The sequence below is a fragment of the Saccopteryx leptura genome, chromosome 8 (assembly GCF_036850995.1).
Source record: "Saccopteryx leptura isolate mSacLep1 chromosome 8, mSacLep1_pri_phased_curated, whole genome shotgun sequence".
NCBI lineage: Eukaryota > Metazoa > Chordata > Mammalia > Chiroptera > Emballonuridae > Saccopteryx > Saccopteryx leptura.
The window spans coordinates 64446949-64461305 of record NC_089510.1 but is presented as its reverse complement, the minus strand read 5'-3'; positions in this window follow the sequence as shown (position 1 = coordinate 64461305).

Here is a 14357-nt window from a genome sequence, read left to right as displayed (position 1 = left end):
AACATTTTTTAAATGTACATTCTGATTGGTGTATAGCTACATACTTCACTCTTGCAATAAACACTTATTTTTTGAATCCCAATAAGAGAATGAGCAAGGCACCTCAATTTTCCTATTACCTGTATATCCACAACGAGAAAGGTCTCCACGGCCACCTATTTTATTTAGTGTTCGAGTTTCCATGCAGATTCATTACTAAGTGATGACACAGACTCTGCCTAAACATCCCCTGCATCACTTAGCTCACCACCTGCTAAGCTCTCCCATTTCCTCTACCATACTTTGTCCAGTTTCCCCCAACTCTGTAACAGGACCAGCCTTTGTGGCTTGCGTTCTTCTCGGTGCCACACAAAACTCATGTTGAGTACAGAATTAACTGTTGCTTCCTCCCTACATTTTCATTTAAAATAATTTTTTGTTTGGGGCAACACATTACTTTAAAAAAAAACAGCTTTGAATTTAGCTGAGGACTATTTTAAAAACTTCTTTAAGTATCCTTAAAAATAGTAAAGGATCTTGTGAAGGTCAAGTTAAGAGTTTATGAGCTTTTTGTTGTTGTCTTTTAAATTTTTTTATTCAAAAAACAAACTGTTCTGTCAGTTGTTATATACCTTTATGCCTTTCCCCAGTAACTATCCCCTGAAAAATACACTCTAATGACCTGGCCTGCTGATAATGATCTTAAAACATTGGGAAATGTCTGTGTGATCCCTACTTCTAACAAGGAAAAAATCAAAAGCAAAAGACAGTAGTTCTGTTAAAACTCATGCAAGACCAGTGTTCTCTTCAGTGGCCACCCTCAGGGACAAAATGCCAGAGCACAGTGTTTGCTTCTCATAGACTGAAGTACCTTCCCCCATCCCGTTCTAAGGCATCCAAGGAAATTCACATAGACCATTTAGCTCTCAGTAGCAAACCATGAGTGTACTGCTAGAGACCATTTAGACCTAGCATACATATTGTGTTGTCTCGTGGGAAAGGACTAGGTAATCTGTCTGATTAGCCCTGATGAAGTCGATAAGGAAAGGCCACTGTGAAGTAGAAACCACTGTGGCCCTAAAGCACATAGCAGCAAGTTTCCCCAGAGGTTGTTGGTTTACTTTGTATTAACTGAAAACTCTCTGGGACTGTGAGGTTCAGAATTGCAACTGAAATCCTGTCATTTACAATTCAGTGGAGTGCACGGGTGACTTGATCCTTGAAACAGGTGTCTCTCCTGTGGGATATGATGCATGACCCACCGAGGGAGAAACTGTTGTAGGTAAACAACGCCTATTATTCTTTCCCTCAGTTCTCATTTGTTGAGGCTCACCAGGTGTATGTCACTGCATCAGGCATTTCCAAACCAGCCAGCCATCCCATAGCCTTCAAAGATCTGTGAACAAACACTATGGTACTGACTGTGATTCTGGGATCTGGCCTTTGCCATTGGATAGACTAGGCTTTGTGGGCTGTTGTAATTTTGTGATCTGTGCGTGCTATCACGAGGACTTTGGTACTGTGCTTTTCCAGGACACCTACTGGGAGGCTTCTGTGTTATTCTAGAAACTGCCCTACAGGGCAGTTCAACCACTGGTCATTCTTTCTTTTGCCCTGCATCCCTCAGGAACCTGTGTGTTTTCATGTGTGCTCTCAGGTTTTTATTTCATCCCCTTTCTCTCTTACACTTGTCTGCCTTTTGTTAAAATCCATGCCTCTGATTGAAAAATCTATGCCTTTCTTCATCTAAGTGGAATCTGCTATAGGAGACCTTTAAGATGATCTTATCTGATACGCTTTCTAGGCATTTTCCCTCCTTAGAGTCCGCCACCCATCCAGCCGGCTTCATCCTCTATCTGTTTATTCCCAGCGATTAATAAGGGCCAAGTTAAATAACAGATGGCCTCTCACTTCTTTCCAATCTTCACACCTGGAAAACGTAGGAAGGGCCAGCTGGGCCAGCAGAGTAGTAACCTTGGCTGAGATGGCAACATTGAGAGTCTGGAGAGGTGCCTCATTTTCTGGGAGGTTTCATAAGTGTTATGACTGATAGACTGGGAAACAATGCTTGTGTAGTACACAGAGTACCCCCATCCAGGAACAGGTTCATAGAAGCGTTCTGAGAACTTTGCAGGATTATATAGGTGAGTACACCTAAGTAGAGACTCACTTGGCTGAAACCTGTGATATCTGATCAGAGGACATAACAGGACAGTGAGGCAGTGAAGATGAAAAAGCAGCCCTTTAAAAAAATATAAAAGGAGCCAGAAACCCTGACTCATCCTTACATACTGTAAAGAAAATTATTAATAAAAAAATGTTCTTCCTCCATCTGTACAGTATTGTCCCCCACATTCAGGGAAAGTGTAAGTGTGTTGTCTTTAAAACACACACTCAGGCACCTGCATGCACTCACACAGGCACACAACTATCTTCCAAGAAAGCTGATCCTTCAAAAAAAGCAATCTTATTTTTAAACACTTGGGTTTTTCAGGCCAGAAAATTAATAATTCCTAGACCTGACCCATTTTCTGTGACTGCCAAAAAGGAAAAGGAAAAGCTATTTAAATTTTGTATGGATCCATTTATCTCTTAAAATATTCCAAAGCAATTTGAGACGGGGGTGGCAACTAAGGTATTTCTCTCCTGCTTGATTCGTTTTTTATATTTTTATCTGTTGGGAAAAGGGTAAAGAACTATTCTTGGGCTGCTCTTGGTGCACTGTGCTGCCACTCTGCGCATGTCTGCTCGGCTTCACACTGAGGCGTTGGATGAACGTGCTTTCTTGACTCTGTTTCCTCCATCAGAAGAGAGGAAAGAGTAAGCCTGGATGTCTTTCCTTCATCAAATTATTTAACTCTGTTTCTGAACTAGGTTAGAATATGCGAAATAGGGAAAGCTAGTTTTTCTTGAATACAATTATCCTTTCTATTTTTTCTTGGGAGCCTTATGTATCGGGGATAGGAGAATATAGTTTTTTCTCATTTTTTTTTCTCTTTGGGTGACAGTTGATGACCACTTAGAAATGACAATAATCCAGAAGTAGAAGAGTAGCCCAACCAGGTTTTGCTGTCTCTGCCAATGTGTTTTATTCTTTCAGACAAAAACTTTGAAAGGAAAATGGATTTTTATACTTTAAATATCAACAATAAGAATGACCTCATATTTTAACTTTGAAATAGTAAAAAAGTAAGTTGATATATGGGCAGCGTCCGCCTTTTTACTAATTCTCTATACCCTCTGCTTAATTTTTAGATGAATATCAAGTACATCAGCATATGAGGGTGAAATTGCCAAAAAAAGTTAAAATGCCTTGTACCTCCCTCACTAGGTAAATGCACATTGGAGCTGCTATACGCAGGCCAGACTTTTAATTCCACTGAGGTGTCTCCTGGATGCAAGAGATTTAGGACCCTGTACACTAGATCTCGTTACCAATAGTTTATAATGAAGTCGTTGCAAAATCATTTTTAAACTACTTTCTTTTACCGCCTATTTATTCTCTTGGGAAAGCTAAGCAAATGACCCAAGTCAGACTAGTTCCCCCATAAAAATCTGATCTGTCTTATCCTCTCATTCTTATTCAGGAAACATATCAAAGTGAAAATAGAATTAAAGATGACACTGGATTGTCTGATTCTTTAGCATGAATAAGATTATCATGTGAGGTAATGTGCCTTAAGTAGAAATTGAAACTTAGAAGCAAAACTTTTCAGCTGGAAGGAGCATTGAACTTGTACTATGTCATCTATGCAGTGATTTCCTTTGACTTTGTGTCCTGTTATATTTTTTCCACTTCACCTTTATCATTAGTGTAACAGGATACACTGATGAGTATTGGGGCTCTCTCTAGTGGGAGTATGTGCAATGATGAGATGCACCAATAAGAGGAAGGAACGGTTTTCCGGGTAGTGAGGCTGTGCTGTGAACCAGGCGTGACAGGAGGAGGCAGAGCCCCAGGACTGGGGTTTTCTCTGAGCCGCACGCACAGCTTTTATTTCATGGCTTTGTCACAGGCTTTTCTCCTTCTGTGCCATCACCTTTGAGAAAAACGATCACACCTTTTCCAAGTCTGCCTTTTTAACAGCTACAGTGGTGTTGGCAAGACTTCCCCAGCTCTGAATATAGCCATTTGCCGGCTCTGGCCTCTGCGAGACTGACTCAAATCTGTGATCTTCTGTTCAGCATACACATCAGCAAAGTGAGAAGATGAGCCCTAAATATAGGCTCTGTTAACTTCACTTTTAGATTCAGTGCCTTCAAAAAGTGCCTATTCTGAGAAACATAAACGTTATTTCTCCATATGTATGTACACACGGTACCCGGAGCCCTACTATGCAGCCTTCAGAAACATACCGTCTACAGGAGTAGGTGCTAAGATAAGGAAACCTTGCCAAATGGAAGAAAGTCACTCATTTCCAGTATCCCCGCTCACGTGGCACTGTGCAATGGGCTGCAAACACATTTCCTGAGCATTCCTTGCTGATACAGCCACTTTATATATATATATCCTACTGAAGAGTGGCGTATTGCTGAGGTTTCTGGTACTCTGCTTCATGGGAATATATGCTTTGTGCAATTGGAACATTTAGCCAGGGGAAAAAAAATTGTGGAAGAGAATAGAGCCAGGGCCTGTATTAGGAGGTGTGTCATAGGTATGTTTTATAAACTAAGCATTGATGGGTTTACAATGTCAGCACATTTCTTCCCCTTGTATCTCTCAGACTAACATCAGTGAAAAGCTAGACAAGAAGTGTTGGCTGGGAGGCCTGGAGGCTCAGGGGGCCAAATGTCCTTGCCAGATTCTTAGAGCATCTTTACTTTGACTCCTAAAAATAGTAGCACGTGTTATTCAATGGCTTTTGTTTTCATGGTTCTGTTACTGACACTGTCACTACAGATATTTTTGATAGAGCAATAGCACAGCCTAGAAAGAGGGGTCCTTACCCAGGTGTGGGAAGTAGGAGAGGGTCTAGGTAAATAGGGCAAGGTAGACAGTGCGTGGTATTTGGAAAAGGGTTGACGGGAGGACGTGCTTCCAAAAAAGATCTTTCTCAATGTGTCGTCTGACTCAACCAGCTGGCAGGCTGCACTTGCCAACTCACTCTCTTTCCTTCTAAGTCAGTTGGCTCCAGGTTCACTTGAATATGCCTCTGTTTTGAGAAAGTAAGATACCTCCAGTTAGCCTTTCTCCAAGGAAGTTCTTGAAATCTTAATCACAAGTTGTCTCTTACCCCATCCAATTTCACCAAATAGTAGTAAAGGGGCCCAAGCTATGGGAGATGTTTTCCCTGCCGTGGCTGGCACCTTCTGCTTTCCCTTGGAGGAGCCCCACGATGTAAGCTAGGTATAGGGGGGCAAGATAGCACTAGTTCATGATTTCAAGAGTGGGGACTACGCTGCTTTAGTTCCCATCTGTTTTGTGAGACCAGTTGGATTCTTGGAGAAAGAGTGATATTTTTCACTAAAAAATGCCTTCCGTTCCTGTTAATGTTCTTTTTATTGTTTTTGCCTTATCCAATTTGAACACTAGTCATTTTCTATTTTATAGAGAATCAGATTTTAAAGCTAGATAAGAGTTCAAAAATCTCTCTGTGACATCAGAAGGGGCATTGTGATATAGAGGTTTTCTACCCTGTAAACAAGAGGGGCTGGGAAGGAAAGTGGCTTTTCTCCAGGTTTCAGTCTGATGATTGTGGCTAGGAGAAGGAATTTTATGTAAATGTTAAATGATGTTTATAACTGGATCAATATAGGAAAAGAGGGAGACAAGGAGAAGCCAAGTTTTTTTTCTATACTAAATGTGTCACTAAGAACAAGAATTTCCCACTAAGTAAGTACAACCATAGCCCCCCCATGATTACCTGCTCGTCAGAATAACATTCCCTGACATAGAGGAAACTGCACAGAAATATATGGGAATATGCCTTTTTTCACATATGTGATAGTAACAAAGACATGGTATTCCTAAAATGTAGGTTTCCATTTGTTATTTTATTCTTAGCAAATTGCATTTCTCTACTACATCATGAACCATCACTGATATATCCAAAATTACCCATGTGGTTCCTTATGAAAATAAGGGAATAAAACCTGTTATAAGCAATGATTTGGGTATGTTCTGTTGTATTTATGTATTATCAGACTATATTAAAATATGTTTCTCTTTACCTTCCATCAGTTTTTTCTATCAATTGTATTTTTCCAATGCTCTATAAGAATAATTATGAAAATCATTCTTTTTTCTGTAAAAGAACTGCAACTACTTTATTATATTTAGAAATTCAATAAACTTCTTATTACATCACACTCACCTTTGTATCATTTGCTTTCCATATTTTCCTCTGAGAAACAATGTCCATCAAAGCATATATAAATCCAACATGAGCATGAAGGCATTCACTGTCCTCTACTGTTAACACAGATCTTAAGGTTGAATGTGTTCTGAAATTACTTGACCACTCTGTGTCTTAACCTCGCAAGTAAGTTGTTTTCTCTTTTAAAGCTGGGTTTAAGTAAATGGGTCCCTAGGGATGGGGCAGGAGGTTCTCCACTCTCATCACCAACAGCTGGCTGACTTTTTTACACTTTTATTCCAAATGCACTGTGCATACTTTACATACATTGAGCACCTGCTCTGTACTAGGCACCTCAAGGGATACAGATATAAATCAAATACACAGTTCCTGCTTTCCTGTAGTCTAGTAGAGCTGATAAATATGCATACAAGTGACTATGGGGTAAAGAAAGAAAGAACCAGACATGTGGGAGGGTACCTTAGCATTTTCAATACTATTGTTATTCATTATATATATATTTTTTTTCTGAAGTGAGAAGCAAGGAGGCAGACAGATTCCCACATATGCCCAAGCAGGATCCACCCAGCATGCCCACTAGAGGGCAATGTTCTGCCCATCTGGGGTGTTGCTTTGTTGCAACCAGAGCTATTCATTCTAGCACCTGAGGCAGAGGCCATGGAGCCATCCTCAGTGCCTGGGCCAACTTTTGTTCCACTGTAGCCTTGGCTGTGGGAGGGGAAGAGAGAGATAGAGAGGAATTAGAAGGGGAAGGGTGGGGAAGCAGATGGTGCTTCTCCTGTTTGCCCTGACCAGGAATCGAACCCAGGACTTTCACACACCAGGCTGACACTCTACCACTGAGCCAAGTGGCCAGGGCTGTCATTATATTGCTTTTGATAACCCTGTGATCTGGAATTATTTTAACTTTATACTATAGATCAAAATGCTGACAGTGTAAGAAATAAAGTTAACTCCAGATTACTATTCAGTCACTGAACTTTTTTTTTTTTTTAAATAACAGTGTGCAGTAGAGCCCCGAACTTCTGACAGGCAGTCCTGAGGTCTATCCATTAAACCTTAAGAGTGACTAGAACTAAAAGGTACATGAAACTCTTTCTGTGAGATTCAGAAGAGTATCACTTCTTTTTTTGACCTAAGCCTTGGGTTTTAGCTCTCCAACATTAGTTTCAGCCTACTAATGCTGAGGGATCTGAGAACTACAGATATGAGAACTCTACGAGAGGCCCCCAATTTTTAAGGTGCCAGATACAAGATACACTGATGAAGACACAAATGATGGATAACTCGATAACTCACTGAGACTCAGTATTCATAGCTTCTTGCCAGAAAGTTGTACACAAAGAAGGGCATGTAACATGTAACTTTGCCTTCTCTATTTTTCTCAAATTACTCACTTTATGTGTTTAGCCCTCTCTGCTATTCTAACCATTCATTTGTTCCTATTCATATATAGACTGTGAGAGGTAGGAAAGTCTTTAGATAGCATTTGCCTGATTGTGTGGGGGAATGGTAAGTCCCAGAGATGAGAAGGGATTTATTCAAGGCCACAAAATAATTTAATGACAAGACTGGACCTTGAACCCTCGCCTCCTGATCTCCATCTGGTGCTACCAGAGTGACGACTTCAGTAATATAGAAGAAACTGGGAAAGAGTTCTATCTATACCTTCCATTTCTAGGACAAATAAAGATATTGAAATATGAACAAAAATTGAGAGGGCTTAATGTCTGTAGACCATAATGAAAAGAAATTTTTAGAGTTATATTTCAGGAGGAATGAAAATAAACCAGGAAGGAATATAAGTGATGCAGCAAGAGGCAGCAAAGAAAATGGCAACCATGTAGTTCAAATAGGTTGCGTTTATCTCAGGAATGGGAAAGTAGCTGAACATTACAGAGGATATTAATGTAATGCACCACTTTCAAAGAACAAAATAGAAAAAAGTCATAATATCTCAATAGATGCAGAAAGAGAATAATAAAAACATTTATAGTTTTAAAAAAAGTAACTCCTTAAAAAGCTAGGAATAGAAATAAACTTTCTTCATTGAGTAAAGATGATCTATGTAAAAATTACCCAAAACAATAAAATATTAGAGGTAATTACACTGCTCACAAAAATTAAGGGATCAGGGAACGTGCAGAGACTCCAGTACTTTCAGTCTTTGTATAGTGAATTTTCACCAATGAAATGAAAGTTGGTTTTGCATCTCATTTGCATAATCAAACAACTTTCTTTGACTTATCGTTTGTTTTTCTAAGATTCTTGTTTAATAAAAAAAACTCAAATGCTTCTTTTTTTATCACTTCATATTTATTTTGAAATATTCCCTAATTTTTGTGAGCAGTATATTTTAAATCATAAACAAGAGAAAGATACTATCATCACTTCTGTTCAAATTTGTACTGAAGCCTCTTTAAGCAGTAGTTATAATATAAATGAATAAACTATATAAAGAATGGAATATAAGAAACCAAACTGCCATTAATCATACATGCTATAATTATAAAAACTTTATATAGAAACAGAATATAATATGCAAGTAATTATCACTAAAAACTTTAGCAAGTTTGCAAGCTATAACATTAATATAACATATTATTGCAGTATAACAGCCACAAAGACTTTTATAATATATTTTTAATAAATTATACATAATATTAACAAAAATGTTAATTACTAAAGAATTATTTTTTTAATGTAAAAGATCTTAATGAAGAAAATTGTAAAACTTTGCTGAAAGACATTGAAGTAGATCAGAATAAGTGGAAAGATATACTATATTTAAAGGTAGGGAAATACAGTAATATCATAAAAATGTGAATTCTCCCTAAATTGGTCTATAAATTAAATAGAATTATAATTTAAATTTCACCAACATTTTTTATAGACTTCGAAAAGCTGATTCATTTATGTGGAAAACAAATGCTAAAATACCCGAGGCATTTTTGAAGAACAAAGAAGAATAATTTTCTTTACCAGATGAGATTTTCTATAAAGCTATAGTAATTAAAACACTGTATTATTTGTATAAATAAGACAAATATACAAATGGATTACAATTGAGAACTCTTTTATTTTTTATCACAGAGACAGAGAGAGGGACAGACAGACAGGAAGGGAGAGAGGTGAGAAGCATCAATTCTTCATTGTGGCATCTTAGTTGTTCATCCATTGCTTTCTCATATGTGCCTTGACCAGGGGGATACAGCAGACCTAGTGACCTCTTTCTCAAGCCAGTGACCTTTTGGGTTCAAGCCAGTGACCTCGTAGTTTCAAACCTGGGTCCTCTGCAACCCAGTCTGAAGCTCTATCCATTGCACCATTGCCTGGTCAGGCTGCAGTTGAGAATTCTAAAACAGAACCACTCATTGATGGTAACAATATAGGACATGGATGATATTGCAGAGCACTGTGGAAGGGTAGATGGTAAGATAATCAGTTTTTCATGTGGATAAAATGACATCCAGTGCTGACCTCATGTAAGCAAAACTTTAAAAATCTATTAAAAGTCTTTATCCCATGCAATCAAATTGGTCCTCTTTTTATTTATTTTTTCTTCTTTTCCAAGTGAGAGGAGGGGAGATAAACAGACTACCACATGCTTCCTGAGCAGGATCCACCTGGCAACCCTGGTCCAGGGCCGATGCTCTGCCCATCTGGGGCCATGTTCACAACCAAGCTATTTTTAGCACCTGAGGTAGAGGCTCCATGGAGCCATCCTCAGCACCCAGGGCAATGCACTCAAACCAAGCAAACCATGCCTGTGGGAGGGAGAGAGGGGGAGGGATAGAGAAACAGATGACCACTTCTCCTGTGTGCCTTGACTGGGAATTGAACCCGGGACATCCACACTTCAGGCCAACACTCTACCACTGACCTAACCAGCCATGGCCTTGATCCTCTTTCAATTTCACCCAGATTCAAGTCCAAATCAAAGCATTTTACCTTTTCTGGCTATTATGCTCAGACAGTATATGACATACTCATTACTTCTCTTTGATAATGTAAAACTAGCAATGATAGAAAATTCTGCATCAATTAACCACAATCAAGATTTCTAAATTCTGATCAGAGAGCCACTTCCCTTTCAACTCTCTCATAAAGGGAATGATCCAGGTAGACAAGAAGAAGGAAAACACAAAACCAGACAGTCATGTCAACAAAGTCTGCCATGTCATTTGGGGAAAACCCAAGGCCCAAACCTCAATTTTGTCCCAAATTTCTCTCTCTCATTTCCTCATCTAAGGGTTCTCAACATTCTGTCTCGTCTTTCTCTTTACTCAATCTCTCCCTCACTCTTCTGCCCTGCTATAACCCAGTCTTTCATTTCTTTAGAGAAGCATTCCACAGAATCCACACTTACCTCCCTGTCTCAGTCTTTTTTGGACTTACTCCCTTGTCCTCACTCCTAAACCATCCTCCACAATGGCCACCTATTTCCAAGGCACAAATAAAACCACACTGTTCCCCTGATCCTAATTTTTACTATCTCTCCAGCTCCTCATGATTGAATTCAAATTCCTTGGCACAATGTTGAAGTCTCTAGGTTATCTTTCCAGACTTATCTACTCCCACTCCTCCCCCAACATCCTGCCATTAAACCATGAGACATTCCCCAAAAGACCATGCCTTCTCACTTCTCCTGCCTTTGTCCTCACTTCCTTGTGTTTAGACCACCCCTTCCCCTTCCGGGCTGGCACCCACTGTACCCTACAAAGAACTCTGGCAGTTAACTCCACCCAAACCCTGGCACTAAAAAGAGACTTAACAAGCCTAGCATGGCTGCTGGCTGCCTAAGGCCCCATCCATGTGCCCCAGGCCCCACTCCCCTTGAGTTCTTGTCTGAAAAATCTCAAGGTTGTCAAAAGAACTTACCATTGGTTCTGGCCACTACCTGATAATAGGCCCCTGACCCCTTTGCTAGAGCATTTACTAAGAAGGCCTTGGAATTGTAAAACCTACACCTCTGTCCCTTTGAAATATATGTGTGTGTCTCTCCTACAGCCCAGGAGAGTCTTTCTCAAGGACATGAAAGCCATTCCCTTGAAACAGAACCATCAGGAAGGATAGGGCCTCTGTCAGGCAGTCTCTGTGGGAGGACAGATTCCTACCTTCATGATGGCCAGGCACAGCTGGCCTAATCATAGTTAATGCCCAACCTCTTACTCGATCTTTGTCATTTTTCACTTCCCTGACTAGTTCAGCCCCTGTCAACTTGCCCTCCTAGTTACCTCATTCTCCCTTTAAAATGCCCAATCACTCTTGCACAAATGGGAGTGGAGCTCAGCTCTTTCCCTTACTGTCAGTATGTACACAATCAAAGGTTTATCCACTTCAACTAATGTCTGGCTCTGTTTACCTTCGACATTACTCACATTCTAATACCCAGCCTCCATGTCACCTCCCTTCAGGAAATTTTCTTCCTTGACTTCCAGGTTGGTATTTGTCACTCCTATGTGTAAGCCCATACAACTCTGAACAGATATAGACTGAGATACTTACTACATTAAACTAAAATTTACTTTTCTTCTAGTCTAACTTCCATCTGGATTGAACCCTCAAGGTTGGATATTGTGTCTTCCTCTCTTGTGTATGCATTGAGCCAGGTAGATAATAGGCCTTGAATAAGTGTGATAAGTGGAGGAGGAAATGAATGAGTGGATGAAGGCTTCGGTACAGGATGGTAAGGGTGAAGATGTGCTCTCTTTCTAGAGTTGGCCCTGAAGGAAATGAAGACTGAGAGGTGTGGTCACAGAGTAGGAGGAAGGCAATCACCCTCCACCAGGAGAGGGAGGCTTACCAGTATAGACTTGTCCTTTCTTTCCACTGAAATATTTTCCACTTCATTTCTTTCCCTTCCCAAGTTTGTATTCAACACCTTTTCCCTTCAGGGGCTATGAAGAACCATTTTATATTCTTTACTATAAAACAGGGGTAAAGGAGGACTCAAATCTCATCAAACACAGGGTGAAATTGAACAACTGAAAGGGCTTCATCTTGTCCCAGATGCAAATGTGTGATGTCAAGCCAACCTAAACTATCCCATTGTTTTCACATGTGACTAAGTACTGACTAATATTACTTCCTCTGGCAGCTTTTTTTTTAGACTCAGTAGAATGGAAAAGTTCCAGACTGTTGTTATACTTCACTGTCTGGACAGAATGACTTCCTGCATGCATAACATAACCACTTGAGAGAGGAAATAAATGGAAGCAGGGGAAAAAACCTCCCAAGAGTTCCCTTAAATTTAGCAAGGGCTTTTTGTTCTTGGATTTTGTTGTTTTTATTTTTGTTGTCCTAGGTTATTCATGAAAGTAACAAAGACTATCAGACTCCAGGTTGGGAAGAACCTCATCTGGTAGGGAGCCAACACTTTCCCTCCCCATGCTGAGATTTGCTATGTCACCATGACATCCCCTCCTGGCCAGTCAGGCTAGATGTAAGCCCTTTCTTGGGGAACTCTGTTTCTTCTACACGTCCTCACCCCTTCGTGCTGCCAGAAGTTTCTTCTATCTCCCTACAGACTATTTCTTTTAGCTCTGCTGTCTGGGAAACAAGCGGTGTTTGCAGAAATGAATAGAGATTCAGAGCCTGTTCCATGTGGACTAGATCTCTAGAGACAGATTGATAATGACTTCTTTCAGAGAGCAAATGGAGAAATGAGCACAACCAAAGCTCTGGGAGCGTCTTCAAAGAGAGGATACAGCGAGGAAGGACATCCATCAAGTGTGCCTTTGGAAGACAGATGATGGAGAGCTGAAAGGGCCTACTTCACGCCTTTCAGTCCCAGTGTTTCCTCCACTTGTTTTTTTCTCCTCCAAAACCTGGGGAAATGCCCACCTCTGCTTCATGCAACTCTTCCCCGCTGCAGTTCCCATTACTTTCCACCTTTAGGCTTGATTCTAAACAGCAGCCTCAGTTTGTCCTCTCTTCTAACCAATCAGGTGGCAGAGGTTTCATTGTTCCAGGCTACATTCAGAGAATTGCTGCTGGGCAAACTGGAGGCTCTTCCCTCCCTGTGATTTTGCTCCTTTCATTGCAGGAAGCTACATACATTCACAAGAAAGCACAAGAGGCAAGAGAAGCCTCTTGCAACTGGAGAATTCACTTTTCTCAGGGTGTTAGTCATTTCTATAACCTCTCACTTTGCACCAGTTTTAAGGTCAAAGGAGAAGCAGCACCCCCTCCCACCTCCCCTGCCCAGGGCCTTCCAACTTCCTGGGAACTGGAAAGATGGATTCATTACGGGGCAGAGAGGATTGCCTTTTTCTTTTCACTTGTGATCTGTGGCCCAGAAACCACAGCCATCAAATGCAGAGGCCGTGCTAAATCATCACTATTTCAGATACTAATTAGGTCTAATGTTCACAGCACAGGAGTCTGTGGGGGCAAGAAACCACTTCTTCAAGTGATTAAATTTCCAAGAGAGCACACTTTAATTACCCCAGGAACCACTCCCTGGTAAAGGTTCTCCAAGGCAGTGCCTGGGATTCTGGGTTTGCAAAGGTACCCTGTCTCTTCTGGCCAGACCCCTGCTCTACCTCTGGGTCAACTGAAATGCCTTGGGGGACCACATATATGACAAAATTATATGGCAAGTTCACTGGATTGACTATGAAATAACACGGCCAAAGGTTTGGAACCACATAGAGAGAATGAGTAGAAGCACAGCCAACTTGGGAGAGCGTCATCTACTGCTTCTGGGGCATCAGATCTCCTGCTCCTCGTGCCAGTTTGGGTTTAGAGAATGGCACCATGGCGGTGAGGAAAACGGAGACACTGTGCTAAGAATTTTCACTTGACTTACCTCATAGCATGTTACGGTGTTTGCTCCAGATCAGTTTCAGAAATCTTCACTTAATTTGTTATAAAATAATAACCATACATGAACTGCAGGCTTATTGTAGGAAAAGTGGGAAAAAAAACCCCAAAATTTTAGTATTCCAAAGCCTATCGTCTAGAGAAAATTTTCTCAACCTCAGCAGCACTGACATTTTGAGCTGAAACTCTTTTGTTGTGAGGACTGTCTTGTGCATTGTAGGATGTTTAGCACCA